At 45.3% G+C, this 26,479-nt stretch overlaps 2 long non-coding RNA genes across 3 annotated transcripts in view; one reads left to right on the plus strand and one right to left on the minus strand.

Moving 5' to 3' along the window:
* Positions 1-669: 669 nt before the first annotated feature.
* On the minus strand, positions 670-22,434 carry LOC309851053. 2 transcript variants are annotated; one of them, XR_014304603.1, is made up of 4 exons: positions 22,318-22,434; positions 5,496-5,680; positions 2,544-2,729; positions 670-790 (listed from the first exon to the last, which is right to left on the minus strand). It is a non-coding gene; the product is annotated as an uncharacterized lncRNA (long non-coding RNA). The 2 variants fall into 2 exon arrangements; XR_014304602.1 differs by lacking the exon at positions 2,544-2,729.
* Positions 22,435-22,519: 85 nt separating this feature from the next.
* Positions 22,520-26,479, plus strand: part of LOC309851058 — a 29,675-nt gene continuing 25,715 nt past the window's right edge. The window contains exon 1 of the long non-coding RNA XR_014304608.1: positions 22,520-22,612. This is a non-coding gene — a long non-coding RNA (uncharacterized lncRNA). The remainder of the gene's footprint in view (positions 22,613-26,479) is intronic.

Genomic DNA, 26,479 nt, shown 5'->3' on the forward strand with positions numbered 1-26,479 from the left:
GGTCCAAGAGGGACTGAGGGTTCCAAACCCTGACCATGTGGTTGGCTCCCCTGGCAACCAGCCTCCCTCCTCAGGTGCTCTCCCCCACCCGCCAGAGTCGGCTCATTAACATAACAAAAGACACATTAATCACCCTCATTACAAGAAATTCCACGGGTTTTAGGGAGTCCTGTGCCAGAAGTGAGGAAGAAGACCACACATAGGTATTTCTTATTATAAATCACAGTATCACAGGAGGAGATGAGCAGTCAAGAGATAACCACAAGTAATTACAAATCAATAGGCAATTGCAAAGTGTGGTAAAGATTCAGAAAGAATACATGCCTTTCTATGTAGGGGAGCATGATTTCATCTGAGGAATTCAGGAGAGGATTGTGAGTGAAAGTCTGAACAACAAACAGACGGGAACGAGCAAAAGAAAAAGAGAAAAGAATAATGCAGATAAGTAAACTCTACGCAAAGGCTTTCATATCCAGATAATATCACAGAACTCATGATTTAAAGCTACCGTGGCTTGAGGACTATCATTTTGTGTGGATGGGCAGCTTTGGTTGGTGGTCCCAAAGATGAATGATTTTGGAGCACTTTTCACAATAATAGCCATACCCTTTTGAATGTCTTAAAAAACAAAATTCAACTGAGTATGTTTAAAAGATGTCATTGGCTTTATTCAACAGTTCATGCATGAATCAGGGAGCTTCCCATCCAGCACCTCGCCAGGAGCTTGGAGGAGCTGTGCAGAATGGTAGACCTTCACAGGCAGAAGGGGGTCAGAACAAGGAAGCCATACCTGCCAAAAAAATATAGGTTGGTTATTGCAAGGTCACTAATTTTAGGGGATGACAGGGGTCTGCCAGGCAGTTGGCCTCACTCGTGCTGATCAGGTGATTCCCGACTGCTTTGGGGTTCTGTTTCTGGGAGAGCTAAGACTGTCATTAAGTCTCCGTTTGGTGATGTGGGGCTCAGCAGAAACAATTCCATTTGGGGGCTTGTCTTGTCTTTTAATGCCTGCAATTTGCCAGACACACTGCCTTAGGTTTCTGATCCAAAATTGGCTTTATGAGCTGTCTGCTTTTATTACTATGCCTGTTTTAGAGAAGGGGGTGGGAGAGATGAAACAACTTATCCAAAGACCCCTGGCTCAGAGATGGAGTAGCCAAGCCTTGAACGCAGTCACCGGATTCTAGAACTCCTACTCACTGGTACGTTGCCCTGCCTCCCATGCTCGGAATACGACCCATTTTTATGCTCGAGTGTTCAAGGAAGGTAGCACATGGGTTAGCTGAGGATATGTATTATTGGCCTCTTTTCTATTCCACTGTATTGTTTAAATAATAAGTATTTATGAAACCTACAAACGTCACGACTTACCCCTATTAACGCAGTGTCGTTTATAAAAATAACAACGTACTTGGTAGTATCGATGGACTGTGAGGAACTTCCTTTCTGCCTCAGGGACAAAGCAGCAAGAGAAAGCCCTGTTTGGGCAATGGCCCGAAGCCTGCTCTCTAGTCCCGAAATAGTACTTGGCCATGGGTGGGAGTTACACCACTGCTCTATCTTCTCGTACCTTCCTTCTTCCCATCTGACCTCTGCCCTTGAAACGTATATAATCTGGGACCTAAACCGGAGCCGTCTGCGGGAGCCACAAGGGCTACAGTGAGTATTTGCCGCACGTTAGCTTTGTTTGAGTACATTGACACACTTTTCCCAGAGCATACATTTATAAAGATATATAAATATATTATTTTTAGGGTTTTAGGCTTTTTCCAGAACATGTCCTTTCAAACTTGTTTCAATAGAATGTAGAAAGAGATGGAAAAACAGCTTCGTATTTATTGGGCCGATTCGAATGGTAAAAATCACCTACTTTCCCTCCATCCCGACTGATAATTTTCTGTGCATACATAGGTATGTGAGGTATGTATACAATTGTGTGAAACAGTCATTATTCCTTAAAAAGGGCTCTGTTGGGGCACTTGAGTGGCTCAGTCAGTGAAGCGTCTGCCCTAGGCTCCGGTCGTGATCTCAGGGTCCTGGGATACAGCCCCGCGTCCGGCTCCTTGCTCAGTGGAAGCCTGCTTCTCCCTCTCCCTGAACCCCCACTCCCGTTCACGCTCACACTCGCTCTCTCTCAAATACATAAATAAAATCTTAAAAAAATTGCTCTATTAAATAAATACTTTTTACTCAAGAAAATATCGTGCGGTGTCAATAGAACCATTTTGAAGTGTAGGATTCCCTGCTCCACGATTTTACTGAACTATTCCCTTGGTGGTTTCCAACATTTTACCAGAATAAAAATTGTTGCAGTGGATATTTCTACACATGTGTATTGCATAGTTTCCGATTCTCTCCTTAGGGTAAAATCAGGGACAGAGGACTTCTGGTTAAAAGTGTAAAATAAACATGCTAAGCTGTTTGATGTACATGGCAACGCGTCTCAGCAATGAGAATACACCCATTTTCCACCAAATCTTGTAAGAGTTCCTGTTGACTCGTATCTCCCAACAATGGGATTCACCACTCTTTCAAACACGTACCTCCCTTGTAGACTAGGAACGATAGCGTGTTCCCGTGTTGTCCGGTCGGTCTGCGCGGAAAAGCTTCAGCGACACCATCTAAAGGAAAAGACTGGCCAGAAGAAACGGACCCTCTTCTTTGAAGATCCAGAAACTCACTCTTTCTCCCTCGCAAGGATCTGATCCCAGGAGAGTGACTCTCGCCAACTAAAATGCACACGGTGGTGAGAATGATATCAAGATATCCATTACTGATGGTCAATGGAAACCATGACCATGGCAAAGACCAGAAATCCATATGTGAATAAAACCAGTGTATTTGGCCTCAGAATGCTATACATGCACTGAATATCCATCGGAGACCTCTCTATGATTCTGTGTGTGTGTGTGTGTGTGTGTGTGTGTGTATTACTGTCAAAGGGAATAGAAAAAAACCATGAAATTCATGTCCCCAGCATGGTCATCAAAAAGTTGTTAGATGAACATGGGATCAAAATTAAGGCGAGGAGAGAATTCGATTCCATCATGGATGGGTGGGTTTGCCGGAAGGAACAGTGTTTGGAGGCTGTTGGCTATCATCTCTCCACTTTGGCACCCATCTAAGGACAGCCTGCGGTTGAGATGGGGAACATTTGCAAGAGGTGGTTACCTGGGGCAGCATTTGGATAGAGATGACACTTATTTATTTTTTTTTCTTCCTATGTTGATTCATGAAGTGAGCTGTCGTGGAATTTTGCTGACCACCCAGTGCATGGAGCTCAAAGTAGGGCTCGATCTCATGACCCTGAGATCTCCACCTGAGCCAAAATCAAGAGTCGGATGCTTAACCGACTGAGCCACCCAGACGCCCCTCCTCTTTTTCATTCAGCAAATCAATGGTATGCTTATTTGCTATATTAATAAGGATAGAACCCTGGCTTGGCTTAGCTCAGAGAAAAAGCAGGAATGTTTACTGGCTCAAAGATGAGAACCAAAGGAGTGAGGTAGATGGGCTGGTGGGCAGCCAGAATGGAGATCCTAATGCCACCCAGTTCTTGGTTTCTCAGTGTGGCGCTCAGTTGCTCTGGTTTCATGCCTTCCCACAGCGGGCCAGGGAGAAAGGGTGTGAATGTGTGTATATGTATCAGTGGGGCAGGGACGGTTTATAGATGTGACTCCGGAAAGTTCCAGACTCAAGGCTTTCATGACTTGAACAGAGACCCAAAGACTCTTCTCTGCCAGATACCGTTGAAATAAGAATCCTCCTCCTCCCCCGCTTTTTTTTTTTTAAAGATTTTACTTATTTGAGAGAGAGAGAGAGAGAGAGCACAAACATGAGCGGGGGGTAGGGGAGGGGCAAAGGGAGAGGAAGAAGCAGATTCTCAGCTGATCAGGGAGCCTGATGTGGAACTCGATCCCAGGACCCTGGGATCATGACTTGAGCCCAAGGCAGAGGCTTCACCAACTAAGTCACCCAAGTGCTCCTGAATAAAAATTCTTAAGAAGAATTCCATTCATCCAGCTTGGGTCCCCTGCCCCAAGAAAGGTGAGTGATATATCCATTAGCAATACCTACTTGAGGAGAACATTTTCCAGTAGAATTTGGAGAGTCTTCTGTGCAGGTGAAATAATACACATTCGCCACGTGTCTCTATCATTAATAAATAGTGGGACTCCATTTCTAGTTTGTCTGTATTGACTTGTCTATTCAGGCTGTGATTTTTCACAGCTAGGTTTTTATGAGACTGACGCGCTGCCTACTGCGCTAAGGAGGCACCTCACAGCTAGGTTTTTAAACCGAGCCCAACATTGGCCCGATCCTCATGTGCACACACACACACGCATACACACACACACACACACACACACACACACACACAGCTCGGTCACAGTACAAATCTGTAGACCATGGGACTCAAATGGGCATCCAGCTGCTTGGCAGGCTCAAGGGAATTCCTCTGTGACCTATCAAGGGATTATGGTGAAGGTATCAAGAGACGGTACCGCTCTCATCACCCTCTCCGCTGCCGCTCTTCTCCTGCCCGGCAGAGAGTACATCACAATTGTCTGGCTAACAGGCTTGAGAGGACGCACTGAGCTCTGTGCATCTAAGCTCACCAGCGAGGGACCCTGAGCCGTGGAAGAGAAGAAAATTAAGGTAGCGTGATCACAGGAGATGATTATCCTCCGTATATCCAGGGATATGTTTATTGTATGGTGGTTAAGAATCCTGACGTGACCAGCCCCTGATAATATGGGTTTTAGGAAATTATTCCATGTGTGAAGCCCTAGGTGCTTCCATCTGAAAAATGAAGGTGACCCACAAAACCACCTGAGCAGGTGATGCTAAACTAAGCATGTCCCCGTTTCCTATTGGATGGATTCATTTTTCTCCTTGTTATTAGTTACTACCATACGGGGCAGGTTTGAGATTTCAGTTTGGATGCTCAAAACCTTCAGAACAACAAAAAATTCTTTGGGAGATCATCGGCCCTATACCATGTGGTCTCCTACTGGAATGGAATCATGAAACTCTACTGTGCTCCGTGGGGAGAACAGGGATTCTGTGATCGAACTTCTTTGGAATGTACTGAACTTAACAGAGTTAAACAGGCTGTTGGAAGCTTCTACTCTGCTCATAGCCACAGAGATTTTTTTTGAAACAGAAATAATGATCAAGTCACCTTTTTGACCTGAAACTTTCCAGTGGATTCCCTTTGCACTTGGAATCAAATCTTTGTGCTTTGACCTCTACATCCTTATGTAATTTGACCCTTGGTCTCTCCAGGGTCCCTGGGTACCCCTCTCTGCCTTGCTCACTAATCTCTTGCTCTGTGCATCAAATCCTCTGCCTCCAAGATTTTACACTTCCTCTTTGTCCTCTCTGCAGTGATTTCCCTCCACCTCGTTTCATAGCAGTGCATTTGCACTCTCTAGGTCTCCGAGGGCTTCCTCCCTGACCACCCCATCTAAAGGAGGCCCTGCACCACCTACCTTGTTTCCCTCCAACAAACTCTTGGTTCACACCGGTCGAATAGTACCTCACGGGTGCCTTGGAAATGTTACATATTTTGCCGTGCTTTCCGGATCTGCTCCAGTTCTCCATCATCAAAGAAAACGGGTCTTCCTTCATCAAGCTGAAAAATCTGTCTGTGTTTCCACCTGTCACTTCACGCAGCCTGGAATTAAGTGCAGTTGGAATATGCATGATGTCAGCATGAATATTTACAACAAGGCAAGAGAATTGCATCAAAGCAACCCTTGCCTTGAATGACTTGCATCAAATTTTTTTTCCACCTTGAATTCACTCAATGAAACCATGGGATCGATTAATGGGACTTTGGGGGGGGGTGGATTTAATGAAATTGTGAGCGTTCTCCCTGAAGCAGGGAGGTGTAACGGGCAAGCTGGTGGGTTTCTGTAACCCATTGTGTAACCCCACTGAAGGATTCCCCTTTCACGGGGCAGCCCTGTAAGGATACCTCCATGTACAAGTCCCTAGAATGTGCTTTCACAGGCATTGTCAGCAGACTTTAGCCTGAAAATCAACCAGTTGGGGCCAACCATATGGGACTTCTCGGGAGTCCTACACAGGGGAATGTGCTGTTGGGTGCTGAATGTGTATTCTTGGGAGGAATAAGGCAGGTTGATAGAATGCTGGAACTCGAGCCCTCTGAGATGTTGGAGCTGGAGCCATTCTTGATTTTGCAGGTGGAGGAACTGAGGCCCAGAGAGGTAGAGGATTGTGTGTGTGGGGGAGGGATGTGATGTCAGAGATGTTGAAAACCTGGCCACTTGATTCTCTGTCCAGAGAACCTTCCACCGAGTCACAACACCAGAAACACATAGGGCAGATGTAAGCCGTCACCCATGCAGAGGCACAGGAGGTGAGGCCCCGGCAGTGGAGGGATGGGTGCTCTACCACAGCAGGGAGCCGGCAGGTGGCTTGGGGGGCTGGGGCTGTGAAGGTTACACTCGGATGGTGGGTATGAAGTTGGGTCTTGAATGGGAGCAGTGACAAGAGGCTGGAGCATCCCTGGGGGTAGCATTTCAGAGTCTTTTTTTTTTTTTTTTTTTAAGATTTTGTTTATTTGTCAGAGAGATCACAAGGAGGCAGAGAGGCAGGCAGAGAGAGAGAGAGGAGGAAGCAGCCTCCCTGCGGAGCAGAGAGCCCGATGCGGGGCTGGATCCCAGGACCCTGGGATCACGACTTGAGCCGAAGGCAGAGACTTTAACCCACTGAGCCACCCAGGCACCCTGGCATTTCAGAGTCTTGAAGAGTGAGGGGAAAGTGGACACATTCGCGATGTCCCGGGTCTGTCACGGCTCCCTCTAACATCTCTGTTCATTCTCTGTCCAAGTCCCTAGACCAGCTTCTTGATGCTTGTTCAGCATCCTTCTGGTCCATACCTCATGCATGGGTGGCCTCTCACAGGTCCCCAGTGTGTCAGTCAGTCCCCGGTGTCTCTCCATCAGGCCTAGGTCCTCAGCATGGGGGCAGGAGCTCTCTTATGGCGGATGATTTCAGGCTCCCTCCTGTCTCTGCTGGAGCTTTCCCTGATGATCCTTGCTCTGCCATTTTTCCATTTACCGGATGCCTTTGGCCCTTGCTGCCATTGCTGGGTGTTTAAATACTCCACTGTCTGGGGACCTGCTCTAAGTTACCTGGATCTCTCACACTGGGTCATAAGCAGAGATTGTCCTCTCTGCTCCTCTGGGCCCGGCTCCCTGCTCAGGAGCAGTAAGTAACCCTAAGGCTCGGTTAGACAAGGTGGGTCTCTGCTCTCCACAGACAGTGGCTTCTGCTATGATCTGAAGGTTTGTGGCCCCCACAAAGTTTATATGTTGAAACGCAATGGTATTAGGATATCGGGCCTTTGGGAGGTGATTAGGTCTTGCGGGTGGAGCCTTCATGATGGGATTAGCACCCCGATGAGAGACCTCACCAAGTTCCCTGGCCCCTGCCACGACATAGGGACCCAGCAAGAAGCACGTGACCCGGAAGAGAGCTGTCCCCCAACCACACCAACATTTGACCTTGGGCGTCCGGTCTCCAGAACCATGAGAAATAAATTTCTGTTATTCACAAGCTACTCCATCTGTGGTATTCTGTTAGAGCAGATGGAACAGACTAAGACAACTTCTATCTGGTTTACCCTTTTGAGATCCCCAGCCGGGGCTCTGGGGGCATTGACTTGGTGAGCTCTAGTGTGGAGGCACATGCTTAAATATATGTGTATTTTTAAAATTTTGGTAACATATACATAAAATTTACCACTGTAACCATTCAAAGGGCACAGTCCAGTGGTACTAAGTACGTTCCCATTCTGGAGTGATCATTGCCACCCTCGATCTCCAGCACCCTTTGCAATACCTAGAGCTGAAACCTAATAACCTAATACTTAAAACTAAACGCCAATCCAGCCCCTGTGTGCCTCCCACTCCCCTATCCCCCCCCCCCCCCACCCTGCTGAAGCTGCCTCTCTACTTTCCGTGTCTCTGACTTTGGCGACTCTAGGAACCTCACTCAGTCTTCGTCCTTTTGGGACTGGCTTATTTCAGCGAGCAGTGTTTCCAGAATTCACCTATATTATAGCCTGCATCCAGAAAGTCCTGCCCTTTGGGGTGCCTGGGTGGCTCAGTCGGTTAAGCATCTGCCTTCGGCTTGGGTCAAGACCCCTGGGTCCTGGGAGCGAGTCCCTTGTAGGGCTCCCTGCTCAGCCGGGAGTCTGCTTCTCCCTCTCTCTCAGTCCTTTCCATCTCTCAAATAAATAAAAATCTTAAAAAAGAAAAAGGTCATTCTGTTTTATGGCAAAATAATATTCCACAGCCCGGGTACAGCCTGTTTTATCTACCCATTCACCTGTCTCCGGACATGCCAGTTGTCTCCACCTTCCAGCTGTTATGAGGTAGGCTGGATTGCACATGGCGGTGGAAACATCGGTTTGAGTCCCTGCTTTCCATTCTTGCTGGCTTTTGGCTCTCTTCTCCGAGGGAGAGGCTCACAGTCATATTGGTCCTCCTCCCAACTCACAAGTGAGAGGAGGATGTGGCTTGCACGGGGTGGGGGCAGGTGGACAGCTCTCTGGGGCTCATAGGGGTGCCTCGGTCCCCACTTGTCGGACTTTCTAATGACTCTCCTGGGTGCATACCACGGGACAGTTATGGGAACTTCAGCCTGAATGTTTTGGCTGACCTCTGCCACCTCCCCCACTAAATGGTTGTTAACATGGGGGAGTTGCATGGGTGAGGGATTATCGTTACCTTAATTATTTTTGAGTCTTGAGAAATTAATCAGTGTCCCTGTGATTGTTTACGTTAGACCATGCGAGAACCCGTCCCAGCATAGCCGGCCCGTCCAGCTGCTCGCAGATGTTGAAAGGGGCCATCAGGAAAACCTAGTAGGCTCATGAAGAGTGGAGCAGAGGATATTTTCCTAATGATGTGTAACTAGTCAGAAATGAAGTATTTGGTTCCTGCCCCAAATTTAATTTAATCCGTGACCCTGGAACACTCAGAAAGGAGGGAGTTAGAGAATATTCTGCAGCCACCGGACCCCTTCAAAGGGTGATTTTCTTCCTGGGATGAAATAGGCACCTCCATCGCCGGTAAAACGGGACCACAGACACAAAGGCCCGGATTTTGGAGGGTCTGTATTATTTAGCAACGTGACTGACTTGTAAACGGCCTCACATTGGTTTATGCAAATAAGCAGATGCCCCTTTGCACCCCCCCCCAAGTCTGTTTTTACCTGTTCCTCTTACGGGGTTCTTTATCTTCAGTGAAAGGGCTTGCTGCGCTGTTAACCCCAAACCAGCCCCAGAGAGAGTGGATTCAGTTGTCTATCCACGCAACCAGTATTTATTGAAGAGCTACTAAGAGTCAAGTATGTCAGCTGGGCTCCCTCCCAAGCGGGCAGGGGTGGGGAGGGGAGAGAGCTGGGGTATGGCAGGGGGAAGGAGGACATGCTGATGAGTGGGGTTTAGTCATGCTGCGGACACCTGAGAAAACAGGTGGTGGGGGTCCCAGGATCAAAATGATCGTGGTGAAAGCTATTGCAAGGCTCCAAACATACTGTTGACTAAAACAGGACGTAAAGCTCATATTTGGTGTAATTTCAACCACATATAGAAAAACACGAGTACACACAGGCACACATGATCCTGACATTGAGGTGATACTACTGTGATCATTGGATGGCCAAATGGTATTTTGTAGCGCGGATATATCACAAGTTGCTTTCTATTGTGGAAATAGTAGTTGCTTTCAGGTTTCAATAGGGCAGTGGATACCTTGAGCGCTAACCTGGGTCTGAATGTTTGAAAATTTCCTAGTGTAGATTTTTGACATTGCCATTTCTGAGTTGGAAAAAAAAAATGAATATGTTTAAGGCTTTTCATAAATGTTGTCAAATTAGTTTCCAGGACAGCTGAAGTGTTGATAAGTGTTCGCAAAACTACTCAAACTCTTGAATTAGACTGATAAAACTCTTTTGTCAAAATAATCAATCCGGTCATCCTGAGTTTTTATAGATTTTATTTGTTTATTCATGAGAGAGTAAGAGAAAGTGAGTGTGCCCACAAGTGGGGGGAGGGGGTGGCAGGCAGTGGGAGAAGCAGGCTCCTCACTGAGCAAGGAGCCCAGTGTGGGATTCGATCTCAGGACTCTGGGATTATAACCTGAGCCAGAGGTAGATGCTAAACTGACTGAACCACCCAGGTGTCCCTCGAGTTTTTAGATGCTTTTATTTTCATTATAAAACTCACTCCCTCGAGTTTTTAGATGCTTTTATTTTCATTATAAAACTCACAGAAATTCATTCAATGATACTGAGAAAAGAGAGAACAAAAAACATCACCTTGGCTTTAAATTGCCAGATAAAATTCCAAAGTTGCTTTTTAAATAAATTTAACTAAAATATAATTTTAAAGTAGTTATAGTTTCTGTCTCTCCCTTTTTTTAAAGTCGCCCCTCTCCTTTATGACATCATCATCATTCTGAGCCATGTTTGTGAGTTTGCACAGGGAAACCCACCTATGTGCACGTATGTGAGTGTGTGTGACCAACGCAAAGCTAGACATCTCCCTTTTTTTTTTTTTTCCTTTTGCAGTCCCTGTTGGTGCATTTTTCCTTGATTACTATTTTTAAATTGGGGATTTAGAGATGGTTTCTGAATGACCTATTTATAGCCTCACCAAGATACATCTTTTTTTTTATTTATTTGACAGAGAGAGATACAGCAAGAGAGGGGACACAAGCAGGGGGAGTGGGAGAGGGAGAAGCTGACTTCTGCCAAGCAGGGAGCCCGATGCAGGGCTCAATTCGAGGACCCCGAGATCATGACCTGAGCTGAAGGCAGATGTTTAAGGACTGAGCCACCCAGGAGCCCCCGAGATAACTCTAGAGATAACCATTGCCCAGGGCATGGATGCCTTAGGGAGGAAGTTGTGTTTTCCAAAAGAAGTTTTCAGAATGTTTTAAGAGTTCCACATGAGATGAGTCTGACACAAGATTTTGCATTCCTTTGACAAGTCCCTTTGGTGAGCTAGTTGCCAACACAGCTTGGGAACCCAGTTTTTCTGCTAGCAGGTGTCTCTTACCGCTCAGGTCACGGTAGGAGGGGCGAGCAGGAAGCCTTGAACCACTCCGGCCTTGCATTTATTGACGAATTCTATCAGGTTGACCATTGGAATCAGCGAGTCGATGAGGTGTCCTGGTTGACCAATGCAAGTTAAACAAGTTCCTTGCTCTTAAAAAAAAAAAAAGAAAGAAAGAAAGAAAAAGGGCACTTCTCTTCTTTTCTAACCATTCTTTCTGTCTCGTTCCGTGTTTGTGCGGTGTTGATGGTCGGTGGAGGTGGCCAGGACAGAGTGGTGACAAGGACAAAAGAGCGCGATAACACTTGAAGTTGGGGCCGACAGAGGGGTGAGAGGTCAGAAAAGCAAACAGAGATCAAGGGGCACAGATAACGGGGGGCAAAGCCCATGCAAACAGCGGCTCGCGGGCGGGCTGGGCGCCGGGCTGTCCTGCAGGGAAGGCTGCTGGCCTGGAGGCAGCTGCTGGCCCAGCCCAGCTGCACTTTGTCCCCTCTCGCCCTGTGGAGACCCGGCCCCCACTGAGTTCTTCCTGGGGACCCTGTCCTCGATGAAAACTGAAAGCAGCTGGCAGGTAGCTAAGCCTGGGGCAGAGGGAACCCAGACCTTCGCCCAAGACAGAGCCCTAGTGTTGCTTTTGCAAAAGAATAAGATTCCATGCTTCCTGTCTGTTTCAGGAACCGTTTGATTCCGTCCCGGTGAGAGGAGGTGCGGGTGCTGGGAGCAGGGTTCTCAGTTTGCAAAAGGCTCTTCATCCGAACGAGCAAAAGAAACAAAACAAAACAAAACAAAACAAAGATGTGTGCTTCTTTAAATTAAGTCCTAGCTTTATTTTTTTTAGTTTTTATTTTTTTTAAGATTTTATTTGACAGAGAGATCTCACAGGCAGGCAGAGAGGCAGGCAGAGAGAGAGAGACAGGAGGAAGCAGGCTTCCCACTGAGCAGAGAGCCCAATAGCCAGGCTTGATCCCAGGACCCTGAGATCATGACCTGAGGCCAGGGCAGAGGCTTTAACCCACTGAGACACCCAGGCGCCCTAAGTCCTATCTTTAAATTAAGTTCTAGTTTCCCAGAAGCAGGGCCAGAGACCAAGAGTTTTGTGCGAGTTAATTTGGAAGGTGAATGGAGGAGAAACACTAGAAAGGTTGGAGGCAGTTGGGATGCCCCCAGGAGACCAGTTAATGTTTGCACAGTTAAGCAGGTTAGCAGGGTGGGTGACGGGTCTCGGTGTCCCTGGGGAGCTCTGAGACCAGCGGAGGGCATGCTCCAGAGTTACCCCTCAGAGAGGGATGGGAGCTGAGCCATTTATCCATCAAGCCCCGAGAGTCACGGGTTGAGGACTTTTCCAGGAGGCATTCTGTCCCTGGCTTGTCCTCCTCACTCTGGCCGAGTGGGCTCCCAGTGGCCAGACAGATGCCAAAGGCAAGGAGTCCGGGTGCGGCAGTGGGAGACATTCCGGGGGCTGCTCACGGTAGTGACCGGTGCTAAGGCACATGGGCAGAGGTCCGAGAGTGTGTGCCTCCAAAGGGAAGTGGGTGTTCTCCGTGATTGAGAAAATTCAACATTCCACTCAAAGAGGCATTCGAGATTCCGCCAGGAAAGCCCTCTCCCCAGTGAGCCCCTCCCCAGTGATCATCCCAACCATTTCATTGATCCAAAGTGGCAAGAATGTTCTTCCTCCCCCAGCCTGGCCCCCAGCCCTTTTACCTATTCTAGTGGCTTTTTGTTGTAAACCCTAGGAGTGTGTTTTACGTAATGAGGTTTGTTCGTCGTTGCTGTGTTTTGGGGGTATTAATTACCCGTTTATACAAATCCAGGATTAAGACACAATGTGATACGAGTTACAATTTTCCAAGGCAGCAAAAATCCTGGATAAAACAATTAAGGGAAAGTACTCGGTGGACAGACGGTATCTGCTTTGCCAAGTTCATGATTTGTGAGCCAGCATCCTCCTGACAATGTTGATGTATGTTTCACATACTCATCTATTATCTTAATTTGTAACATTTCTTCTAAACTCACCTGAGGGCATGTTCTTTCAGAAACTTAATTATGGGGCCATTAGTTGTTTGACAACACTTTTGGCAAGTGGTTATTGCGGGAGTAGGGTCTGGGTGTTTGACAGACAGAAGGACATAGCGGGGTTCTCTACAGGTGGGAATCCCAGGAGTGAGAGAAGCCTCCCGAAGGTTAGAAGATCACGGAGCCCTAGAAGTCCTGACTTGTTACTCAGCAAGGAGTGGAGGGGATGAATGTCATTCAAGAAGTGTTAACTGAGCATTTACCATGTGCTAAAACAGTGATTCTTTACTGGTCTGACTGCTTAATACGCTGGAACATTATTGAAGACCGCAAAGAGCTTTTACATCTATACGGTTATATCTATGGATATTTTTCATATTAGAAATTAAAAGAGAAAAATATGAAAATTTTATTACTAATTGATGCCGAAAATAGCCATAATAAGGCCATTTCATGGTAACATAAGTAACATATTTTTATGGAAAATAACTCTATTTTCCAAAACAAAAGAAATGTATGGCAGGGGGAGTGGCATAGCTTTACATTTGTGCAAATGTCTTTTATGTCTGGCTTGATAGAAGTCAGCTGGATTTCTATCTCTGCTTCTGCATTCAATTTGTTGCAATAAGTTGTTTTCGCTGAAGTCTGTCAAGAACATCCGACCTTGCAGAGATGCACGGTTGGAAAAAAGGAGGAGTATTTTAATAGCCTTTTAGATAATTGTGGTTTTTTTTTTTTTTTTTTTTGATGCAATACCCAAACTTGACAGTTCCCAAACTAACTTCCTTTCTTCCTTCCTTCCATATCTCTGTAACCATTTTAAGCATACATGTTGCTTTGCAAAAGAATAAGCTTTCTTGCTTCTTCTCTGTTTTAGGAACACTTTGACTCCCCCTAAGAGAAGGGACAGGTGCTGGGAATGGAGGTCTCCGTTTGTGAAACGCTGCTCATCCGTGTTTTGACCAAATCTAAGAGGAACCATCAAAAGAAACCAAAAGCCAGTTGAAGACTCAACTTTTGATGAATGTTTCTTTAAAATGACCTTGTTGGGCAACTCTCTCCGTGGTCTCCTTCCAGAACTCTTCTCATCTTGCAAAACGGAAAGTCTGTCCCCATTCAACACTAACTCCCCATTCCCCTCCCCCTTAGCCTGTGGCAACCACTAGTCTACTTTCAGTCTTTGTGACTTTGACTACTTTAGGTATCTCGTATGTGTGGAATCATATATTCTTTGTCCTCTTGTGACTGGCTTATTTCACTTGGATAATGTCTTCAAGGTCCATCCACACTGTAGTGTGTGTCAGAATTCCCTTTGTTTTTTGGCTGAAAAATAGTCCGTTGTATCCCTTGTTTTGTTTATCCATTCATCCATCAGTGGATTCTCGGGTCTCTTCTGGCTATTGGCCATTATGAATAATGATGCCATAAAATATGGGTGTGCAAATATCTGTTTGAGTCCCTGCTGTCCAGTCTTTGGTGGTATATATCCTGAAGAAAAATTGCTGCATTGTACCGAGGTTATGTTTGTAATGTTTTCGGGAACAACCCTACTGTTAAGTAGTAGTTTCTTAAAAGTTAGTTACAAGGTGGGATCTGAAACCATATCTGTGAATGTTATGTGATCTGTTATGTTAACATTTATTAGTCTGTCTTGCACTTGGGATGGATTTTTAACCCATGCACGATTCTTAAAACAGTACGCATTGGTCATTTGGAATAGAGCAGCACAGTGAGCTTTGCAAATCTCCCCACTAATGATTCATTTTCAATACAAGATAAAACAATCATGTTCATTCATTTCACTGCCGATATTAAGGCCTTTAATGCATTTCCAAGCTGTCAAGCTCGTGGTGACAGATATAAGTTTTCTAAAATTCTAATTATTCCTTGAAAGCTTTGCGTTTTATCCTTGACAACCGATGCCGTCAGTTGTTTTCCTTGAAGTGACAGACTCACTTTGTTCATTTTCGAGAACACGTCTGCCAGATAGCCAAGTGTGAATCACCCGAGCTTGTCACTTTTCAAGTAATGACGATATTCCAGGGAGGGGGAAAAGCTCTGGTTCAGTGTGTAATTCAGACAACTGTCCAAGTACTTTTCTGTGAGACACTGTCCTCCTTTGCTACACAGAGTTACCCATGGAAGAGTCTGTGTTGTGCGAACGGAGGTTTTGGTTCTTGGATTTACGACAAAAGTTACATGGGTATTCACGCTCAAACAAAGACATCTAGGAGGAAAGTAACAAGCACAATATAGTTTATTAAGGACGGCACACAGTCTCATTTTCCAAAGATTTTATTTATTTCAGAGAGAAAGAACATGATCGGGGGAGGGACACTGGGGGAAGCAGACTCCCAGCTGAGCTGGGAGCCCGATGTAGGACTTGATCCTGAAACTCCAGGACTGGTGACCTGAGCTGAAGGCAGACGCTTACCTGACTGAGCCACCCGGGGGCCCAGGACTGCACACTCTCAAGAAGGGAGACCAGGCAGGCCCTGAGGTGGCAACGGCACTAAGGTTGGGGGGGGGATGTCTTTTCTTTTTATGTTACAGAGGGTCTGGGTCATAGCTAGGTCAGTCTCCTACCAAGGTTGTCTTCAATCATCAAAGGGACCCCATGTAGTGATCGGGAGGGAGGATTTTGGGCCATACAAGGGTCTTGCTGGAACTGACAAGGCTGTCTCTCCCCATCGGGGGATGGATTTGAAACCATGATGTAATTATGTTATAATGAAGCCCTCGGTTGCACTGGGGCAGAGATGGAAGAGGGGAGCAAGTGCTCTGCACCTGGAGCTTGGTCTCTCAGCCCCCCGGGGGCATTGGAAGCTGGAAGGTCATGATGCTGTGCCCTCAGCCTTTGAAGGGGTCACCTGTTTATGCGTAATGCGTCCCCTCTGACGCCAGCCCACAGCTAACTAACTGCCTATCAACAACGGAAGTGTTTTCTGTATACTTTCCACGTCGTTGCTCAGAATATTAAAAACACTGGTATTCAAGGATCAGTCAGGATTTTTAAAAAATTTTTTTAAAAAGATTTTGTGTGAGAGAGAGAGTGCACAAGTGGGGTCGAGGCAGAGGCAGAATGAGAAGGAGGTTCCCCACCCAGTAGTGAGCCCGACACAGGACTCCATCCCAGGACCCTGGGATCATGACCTGAGCTATAGGCAAAGCCCAAACGACGGAGCCACCCAGGCATCTCATAATCAGTGAGGATTTATTTTGATTTTTATTTATTTATTTATTTATTTATTTATTTATTTAAAGAACTCTCTAGTTTTTTTTTTTTTTTTTAAAGATTTTATTTATTTATTTGACAGAGATCACAAGTAGGCAGAGAGGCAGGCAGAGAGAGAGAGAGGGAAGCAGGCTCCCTACTGAGCAGAGAGCCGGATGCGGGGCTCAACCCCAGGACCCTGAGATCATGACGTGAGGTGAAGGCAGAGGCTTTAACCCACTGAGCCACCCAGGTGCCCCATCAGTGAGGAATTTTATTATTTTTTTTTAAGATTTTATTTCTTTGACAGAGATCACAAGCACGCAGAGAGAGAGAGAGGAGGAAGCAAGCTCCCTGCTGAGCAGAGAGCCCGATGTGGGGCTCAATCTCAGGACCCTAGGATCATGACCTGAGCCAAAGGCAGAGGCTTTAACCCACTGAGCCACCCAGGTGCCCCTGCTATCAGTGAGGATTTAATAAAGTTCATCAATGTGACGGTTTGGTCAGGGGAACAATTTAGTGACATTGCATTCTTTTACCGTCTGTGTGCTGGTGGGGAAACAGAGACTATGCATGGGTGTAGTTTGGTTATTGCCTCTCCTTGGGCAAAGGCTACTGCACGCCCCCCACCAGCACCCCCTCACCCCTGCTTTCATGTCATCAGTTTAAATATCACACAGTGAAGAAGGCATATAACAGTTTAGTGTGTTTTTCACGGCTTATGTTTGACAAAGAACATTATGTTAGTTTCAGGTGTCCAACATAGTGATTCCACAGCTCCGGACCTTAAATCGTGCTCCCCTCAGGTGTAGCTTTCATCTGTCACAATACAGGGCTCTTTTTTTGTTTTGTTTTATTAATTTTGTTTATTTATTTATTTATTTGTCAGAGAGAGAGAGTGTGAGCTTATCAGCGGTGGGGGGGCTGGGGACCCGCAGCCAGAAAGAGAAGCAGGCTCCCCATGGAGCAAGGAGCCTGTTGTGGGGCTCCATCCCAGAACCCTGGGATCATGACCTGAGCTGAAGGTAGACACTTAACCGACTGAGTCACCGAGATGTCCCACCGCATGGGACTCTTACATCCAGTGACTATGGATTCCCCATGCTGCACCTTCTGCCTCCCTCCCCTGACTCATTGGTTCCCACTCCCCTTCCATCTTGCCACCCATCCCCCATCCCCAGACCCCTCTGGGCACCATCAATTTGTTCGCTCTATTTATGGGTCTGTTTCTGCTTTGTTTGATTGTTTCATTTTTCAGATTCTCCATGTAAGTGAAATAGTATGGTGTTTGTCGGTCTCTGTCTTAGTTCACTTAGTACATGTTCTGAGTCCATCCGTGCTGTCACAAATAACAAAAAAACCTCATGCTTCTTTTTTTTTTTTTTTCAAAGATTTTATTTATTTATTAGACAGACAAAGATCACAAGCAGGCAGAGAGGCAGGCAGAGAGAGAGGAGGAAGCAGGCTCCCCGCAGAGTAGAGAGCCTGATGCGGGGTTCGATTCCAGGACCCCGGGATCATGACGACTTGAGGTGAAGGCAGAGGCTTTAACCCACTGAGCCCCCCGGGTGCCCCCAAACCACATTCTTTGTTATGGCTGAGTTATTTTCCATTTATACATACACCTCATTTTCCTTATCCATTCATCTGTTGATGAACTCTTAGATTACTTCCATATCTTGTTTATTGTAAACAATGACCCTTAGTATTTTTTTTTAAAGATTTTATTTATTAATTTGTCAGAGAGAGAGAGAGAGAGCACAAGCAGGGGGAGCAGCAGGCAGACGGAGAAGCCGGCATCCTGCTGAGCAGGGAGCCTGATGAGGGACTCTATCCCAGGACCCTGGGATCATGACATGAGGCAAAGGCAGATACTTAACTGGCTGTCTTTAAAAAAATAATAATTTGCTATCTTTGCTTTCAGCTAAAGACCTATATCTACATCTTTTTATTTACATATATACTTCTTTAAAAATGGAATCATATTAAGGAAGCTGTTACATAACTGGCTTTGCTTGTATAATGATACGGCATAAATATTTTTCTATGCAATTAAAGAGTTTTACACAAATACTAGTTACAAATACAAAGCAAATGTAAAACAAATAGTTGGTATCACAACCTGTGGCACAGCTAAAATGTATTTTAACCAAACTCAATTGTTGTGAACATAGCTTATTTTCCATTACTTTGCTATTGTAAAAATTCTCTACCCACCATTGTTATACCTGAAGTGTTTAATATATCCTTGATGTTTTCTTTCTTATTTTATGTATTTGTAGTGATGGAGTTGGTAGATCATGGAATCTTCATGTCTTGAAATAAAAATGGATTTTAATTGTCCTCCAAAAAGTTGTATCAACCTACTCTTTCATAGGACAGTAGAAGGATGTCCGGGTGCCAGCTGCTGTTTATTGATTGATTGACTGATTGATCTATGTATTTATTTATTGGAGAGAGTGTGGAGGAGTGCAAGCAGTTGGGGAGGGGGAGAGAGAGAGAGAATCTCAAGCAGGCTCCATGCCCAGTGTGGAGCCCAGTGAGGGGCTCGACCTCATGACCCTGAGATTACAACCAGAGCTGAAGTCAAGAGTTGGTCACCTAAATGACTGAGCCACCCAGGTGCCCCCAAATGTACTCTTTTTAAAAATTACCATTTTGGGGCGCCTGGGTGGCTCAGTGGGTTAAAGCCTCTGCCTTTGGCTCGGGTCATGATCTCAGGGTACTGGGATCGAGTCCCGCATTGGGCTCTCTGCTCAGTGGAGAGCCTGCTTCCCCCCCTTTCTCTTTTAACAATTACCCTTTTAACAATTTTTATGCATATAATTCAATGGCATTAAGTACATCTATGCTGTTTTGCCCCACCATCCATCTCTAGTACTTTTTAATAAAAATGCAGTTGAAGTGAATCTGCAGTTCAAGGAATTTTTTTTTTTTGAAGATTTATTTATTTGACAGAGATCACAAGTAGGCAGAGCAGCAGGCAGAGAGAGAGGGGAAGTAGGCTCCGTGCTGAGCAGAGAGCCCGATGTACGGCTCGATCCCAGGACCCTGGGATCTGAAGGCAGAGGCTTAACACATTGAGCCTCCCAGGTGCCCCAAATCACGACTCCAGTACTTTTATCCCGCTCACCTGAACTCTGTCCGCAGTCAACACTCGCTCCCTGTTCCCCTTCTCCAGCCCCTGGCCATCACCTTTCTACTTTCTCTCTCTATACGTGTGATGACTCTAGGTACCTCACCAAAGTGGCATCATACAGTATTGGTCTTTTTTGTGAGGGGCTTCTTTCACTCAGCATGAGCACCCACTGATATTTGCACAGTATTTCACTTTCACAAGCGCCCACACGGCAACACTGGGATGGTTCGATCGCACTGTGTTTGCAGGTGGGCAACATCAGGGTTGTCATGTTCCTCAGCACATTCGGTCAGGAAAGGGGATGTATGCACAGAGAGTCTTCTCTTTGGAGGGATAATTTGTCTAAATGCATTGTCCGAAGAAATGACCCTAGCTGTGAATGAGGCTTCCGGGGACTGTCCGTCGATCTCAACAACAAAAAAGGACTTTCAGGTGTGTATTTCCTTGCAACGTCTACGGTAAAGAGCACAGTGACCAGGGCCAGGAGGATTTCTGAATTCCTGGGACGTCATTGTCTTACTCGTCCTCTTACACAGAAGGAGCCCTCATTCCAAAGGCTGGTTTGGATCAGGTGCTCTCGTCTGGATAGAACATTGCGGAGCTGGCTTTGTCTACAGAAAGTACGGTATTCACACCCCCAAGCGCTGGGTCCGTGACCGTCCAGTTCCTTATTAAAATCAAGCTATCGGCAGAGTCAGAAGTACTCAGACGCTCGCAGGATTGCAGAGTATGATATATAGAGAAGCTGAGGACTTTTTCAGATGCTCATAGTGGTAGGATCTGACTTCTCCTGAGGGCTTGGTGTGTACCAGGCACCGATCACTGGCCACATTAGCTCATTTCATTGTGCTAAAATGCTGTGCCCTGCTTCTTCTCAATGACTTTTCTTTTCAAATGAAGAAATAGAGGATAGAGAGATTCAATAAATTCCTAAAATTGCAGTATGCGGCAAAGCAGGATTTGAATCCAGCCAATCTAGTTCCGAAATCTTGGGTCTTCATAAACCAACCTAAGTTTCCTCATCTCCCAACAGATTTCCTGAATATTTATTAGACTGATCTGCTGAAGGAAAAACACCTCTTAAGTTCCCTGTAACCGTTTCATTTACAAATATCAATAAATACTGTATCTGAGTTATATTCCTTGCAATTATGGAAACACAAGGTACATTTTGTTTAAATTTTTGAAATTATTCTTATGTTATTCTTATTCTTAAATTTAAATTCTTAAATTATTCTTGTTCTTATAGCCTTTCAGTTAGCCAACCTGTAGTACATCATTAGTTTCTGGTGTAGGGTTCAACAATTTGTAAGATAAATTTTTTTTTAAAGCAATTGTTTTTGAAAATATTTTGTGGGGTTCTGCAAACAAAAATGTTCAAAAACCCTGTTCCGTTCACAAACGATGTCGTAAGAGAATAATGATGATCTATTTTGATGGGAAAGGGGGAATGATGAAAAATTTTTTGAAAGTGATCTACAAAAAACAGTGCTTTGATCGTCACTTTGATGACCTTATTTTACCGTATTTACTTACTTAATTAAATCAGTAACTTTAGTTAATGTCAGTGCAATATTAGATGAAATGAGAGGCTGTCCTCAATATAGTACATGAAAATTATTTCCTTTATGAAAAACAGAATCAGGACTAACTCTGCTCCGAGAAGAACGTTACGAAACAATGCAGGTATCCAAGGCGTCCATAGACTTGGCAAGTGTAAGTAAAATTTTAACAGCCTTTCTTCCTCGTTAATAGTGATCTATGAAGCTATGCGCTAGCAGAATAAGCCTATGCTTTTCATCCAGGATTATGACAGCCGAGTAGGCAAGGTCCAGAGGGAGGGGACAGCTGGTGCCAGGACTCCCAACCGCCTACTGAAAATTTAAAGAAGTTTTCTGTTTTCTGATCCCTATCACACACGTCCCCACTTTACTGCAAGAGGCAGATTATTACAATCCCCCCCGGGAGCCCCTCAGAGGGACCTCGGGGCAAAGAGGTCATGTGATTCAATTGTAAGAATATTTGATGAGCATCTACAAGGAACTGGGAGCTGTGGTGGTTGGGGACCGTTTGGGGGAGACAGAAAAGCTGGATTAGACTAAGGTTCTTGTTCTTCTGGAGTTGATGGTCTTCTTAGGAGAGGAGGCAAAGCGTGTGCAAAGTAAAGAGAACACGGGGACAGGAAATGAGCAAGTGGGGGGCTGATGAGGGCCTGGCAGAGAGACAGAGCATAAGGATCGTGCTGGAAAGAGGAGACCAAGTTGGTATGGGCACTGTATCCAATAAAAGCTTAGCCGTGGTCCCCAGGACGCAAGGCAGAGGAGTGGAACGGACCTAAGAGCTATAATGCAAGAGAAATTTCCTAAAATCAAAAATACAAAAAGATTGGAAGCTACATATGGAAAGGTACTACGTCCCTCAGAATATCAACCCAGAATGATCTATGCCAAGACATAGTCTCATGAAAGTTTGGGGCTTTTTGTTGTTGTTGTTAAAGATCTTTTTTATTTGACACAGAGAGAGAGAGTGTGCGTGGACACACAAGCAGGGGGAGTGGCAGGCTGAGGGAGAGGGAGAAGCAGGCTTCCCACTAAGCAGGGAGGCTGATGCGGGACTCGATCCCAGGACTCGGGGATCATGACCTGAGCTGAAGGCAGCCGCTTCACCGACTGAGCCACCCAGGCGCCCCAGTTTTGGCCTTTAAAAAAGAGAGAGGAGAAAAATCCTTTGGACCAAAGGCAAAACCAGCCAGTGACATGGAAAGGGAATTAGGTTATCATCAGACTTCTCACAGCACTGCGTTACGCTAGATGAAAATGGAGTGACGTCGTTAAGACAGTCCCTTACCGAAGAATGTTCCAGAGGGCAAGCTTCAGACAGCTGAAATGGCTCGGAGCAGTTCCATGAGGGCTGGTGTTGAGTATTTGACGTGGGTTACTGTAGAACTCGGATCAAGGGAGGGGCAGCAAGGAGACAGAACCACACAGGTGAGGCTTGGATGATGTCACAAAGCAGGTAAGGAACAACCATACAAAGAGAGGGCACATGGGGAGCGCATACTTGGAAATATTTCTAAACAGCTCTCAGAAACTCAGTTAGAGTATGGTGTTGCTCTTCTGAGACGGCTGACGTGTGTAATGGGGTAAGCTACGGCCTTTTCACATTCTTGTCCTTTTACCTGCCCGAGGAACAGGTACCCTAGACTTAGCATTGACCTTTTGTAATCTCTTTTTCATCGATTTTCCCCTTCCCTTCCCTTCCCGTTCCTTTCCCTTGCTTTGCCCTTTCTTTTCTCTCTTCTCTTCTCCTTTTTGTTTTTTCCTTTTTCTCAGTAACCATGCCGGAAGGTCTATATCTTACACTTCTCCTTCTTGACGTAGCAGGTTTCTGGTTCTGGGCTGACGGCCTCTGCTCCTTGCTATCGGGATTCTTGCAGTATTCCTGGGCTGTCTGGCTTAGCGTGTTTTTAAATCTCAAAGAGTATTTCTGTTCGGATTGATAAGGACTTTTTGCGTCTTGCGTTAATCTCTCAATGTCTGTCCTGGGCCACTGATAGCCACTGACCACTTCTAACCTGATTATAAACAACTAATCCCTCATTTCACTGGAATACTCTGTCCTGTCGGAAACACAGCATGGTCCCCCATGAATTTATTTGTCATAAATACTCAGCACAGTTTTTATGTCATCAAATGGCCAGTGGCTTAATTCTCCTCTCTCCTTTTTTGCATTTCCTGTGGCAGGAAGGGGAAAATGTCAGGTCCCCATGATGCAGAACACGCCTTTGGCTTTTCTTTGTGACACTGACCGTTAGGTGACTTCTGTTTATGCCTTCCTCAGCTCTCTCCCCATGGCCCCCCGGGACATTGTGCCTTTGTTTCTGTTCCCCAGCATCTGACAGCAATGGTATCTTAACAATTATTTGTTTATTGAATGAATGAAATGCTTTCGGATGTTATGCATTCGTGATAAAGCAAATATATGTGTTCTTCAAGGGAGGCCCCATTAAGTGTTCCAGGCTCTATCATGGTCGTGAAGAATAGAAGAGGAAGAAGTTTTAGGGAAAGTTCTGTCAAAATCCAGAGAAACAGGGGCTCTCTGCTCAGCGGGGAGCCTGCTTCCTCCTCTCTCTCTGCCTGCCTCTCTGCCTACTTGTGATCTCTGTCTGCCAAATAAATAAATACATTCTTTAAAAAAAAAATCCAGAGAAACATTCCCAAAGATTCCTCTAGAACCTATTGTTGAGCTTATCTACATACCAGGGTGACTGACTGGGTGGCTTAGATCGTTGAGCATCTGACTCTTGATGTCAGCTCAGGTCATGCCCTTGAGGTCCTGGGATCAAGTCCTGCTTTGGGTTCCCTGCTCAGAGGCGAATCTGAGTCTGCTTGTCTCCCTCTCCCTCTGCCCCTCCCTTATACCCCACTCCCTCAAATAAATAAATACATCTTAAAAAAAAAAAAAAAGATTATCTACACACCTTCCAGACATGAGGGCATTTTTCATACCAAATAACTGTGGTAGGTGCACGATGTTTCACTTAAATAAATAAATGAGTAGATAAAACAAACGTTAACCTTTTAATACGCTGAGATGGGGTCATCACTCAATGACATTACACACCACCGCAAAATAGTGTATCTTTAGTAAGAAAAGCAGGTCGTTCTGCAAATCTGAGAGCACGTGAGTGTGGACAAATTCTGTGAAGCGGATTCTGTGGACAAAGGGCGTATGTGTTTGGGATTTTGATAGATCGTGCCCAGTTGCTTACTGTGGAGAGGTGTATCAATTTACACACCCCTGCCATTTACGAGAGGGCCCCGTCACCACTCTGGGACCTTCTATGTGCCCAGAGGGGTCTGTGAAAAGCACAGAAGACTTGGATCCTTTCTGAATGAAGGCAACCACTGTTTTGGACTGAGACCCAAGGACCCAGGCAAGTCAGCTTACTGGGAAACAGGACTCGTTTCTGTTCAGAAGGCTGTGAATTTTCTGGAATGCGTGCTCCCCGTGCCATGCTCAGGCATGCATGCAGGTGCATGTAGGGATCCGTAATGAGTAGGTAGGTGCCCATCGCCCAAAGTACCAGCTGGCAGCGGGCGTGCTGGCGTTCCAGAGGCTGGGTCTCTTGCCCTCAGACCCTGGGGCCAAGGCATTCTTTGGCCACTGGACCAGTTGATTCTTAGCTGGGATTTTCTTCTCGTTTGAAGGAAGGTCGGTGGGGGTGGGGGGCACCACATATCACGGAGTGATTTCTGTACAATCGATGAGCTCAGCAGTGGCATGGGTCCAATTTCGTCATTAAGGCCGTGTGTACATGATGTGAAAACAGCCTGTGAATTCCCTGCGTTCAGATATTTGGTCTGTTTGCTGGGGTGGGGTGGCGGGGGGAGATCAGTTAAACTGATTGTTAGATTTAATTGACTGGCGGCTTGAATTGATGAGACAGTTCCATTAAAATGGTCGATCCAATTAGGCTTGTAAGATGATTGAAAATACAGGATCAATCGCTTCTGGTGTACTGTTTTCACTCGATGCAGGCTGAGGGGTGGGAGCTCCTGCCCTGTCTTCCTGCCACGGGTCTGGTGGTAATACCTGGGTGGCCTGAGTGTGGCTGGGCTGGAGATTGGGGGTGGGGGGTGGTCCAAAGAGAGGCATTCCATCCGGGCAAAGTCCAGGCAGTGCAAAAAATCTGCCTCAGGAATAAGCAATGCACTTTCCAGTTGTTTTTGTTGTATTTTGAATCACAAAAGGAGAGGGCAGCATAATCTCTTTTTGAGTGTAGCCTTCTAAAGGACTTAAGCCAGTCCTGTAAAAACAATTGATTTTATATATATATATATATATATATATATATATATACACACACACACACACGTATATATATGTATGTATACATATATATATATGTTTGTTGTCATTATTTTAGTTAACATGTATTTTTAAAAATTATTTATGTATTTATTTACTTATCTTCAGTAATCTCTACATCCAAGGTGGGGCTTGAACTCACGACCTGGGCATCGAGAGTCCCACAGTCTTTGAGCCAGCCAGCTATCATTATTGTATGGATACGTTTTCCTAAGCTCATTGCCCAAAAAACTCTTGGTTAATTTCTTTAACATTTCAGCACAAGCGACTACCAGACATCCCAGGGAGCCACGCCATTTGCCGGTGGTTAAATAATGAGCCTCGTGCTTTTTCACTCAGTCTCCGATTGGAAATAGTGCCTTTTATATAAACAGCCAAGCTTAGCAACATTAAATAATGGATTACACATCATAGTAATGCTTTTCCACTGTGGAAGAAAACAGCCATGCCAAGTGTGGAGACAAAAGAAGAAGGAAAAAAAACCACCAAAATATCTCCAGAGTTATGGAGATATTTTGTTATTATCTACTTAAAAGTTTTGGTGAAAAGAGGGGAGTAAGAATAAGTCAAATTAAACTTGTTTTTTACAATTTTACAATTACAACAATGTTAGGATTCATTCCTCCCTGTACTGTAAGAAAACTGAGCATATAGTACCAAAAAAGCACGTAAGCATGAATAGTGTGGTTGGTGTCCATTTGATCCTAATTGCATGAGTATGTTTTACTGAAATTTTTTCTTTTAATTTGGGAATAAAGCTCTTCCACAACTCTGAATTTCATATCCAAATCCTTCATTTATCTGGTTTTTAATTCTCTCTCTCTCAGGAGTGAGAGTTTATCTGATGCTGCTTTTTGCAGACATAAGGGAAAACCTTCGTTTTCCTTACAAATGTTCACATTAACTCCTCAGGTTTAAGAGATAAGGAAGCTTGTCTCGGTGGGACAGGTGTCTCTGAGACAGTTGGTCCAATTTCTACCACAGGGCCTTTGCAGTGAGAATTGTCTGGTGAAGGTGACTGGTCTTTGGAGTTGGGAGTGAAATAAGTTGACTTTTTCTTTCCCCCCCCTGCTGCTGTTTTATGAACTGAATTCGAAGTAAAACCATTCCCTTAACAAGCAGCTATTTAAAAACCCTG

Source organism: Mustela nivalis (assembly GCF_964662115.1).
Source record: "Mustela nivalis genome assembly, chromosome: 17".
NCBI lineage: Eukaryota > Metazoa > Chordata > Mammalia > Carnivora > Mustelidae > Mustela > Mustela nivalis.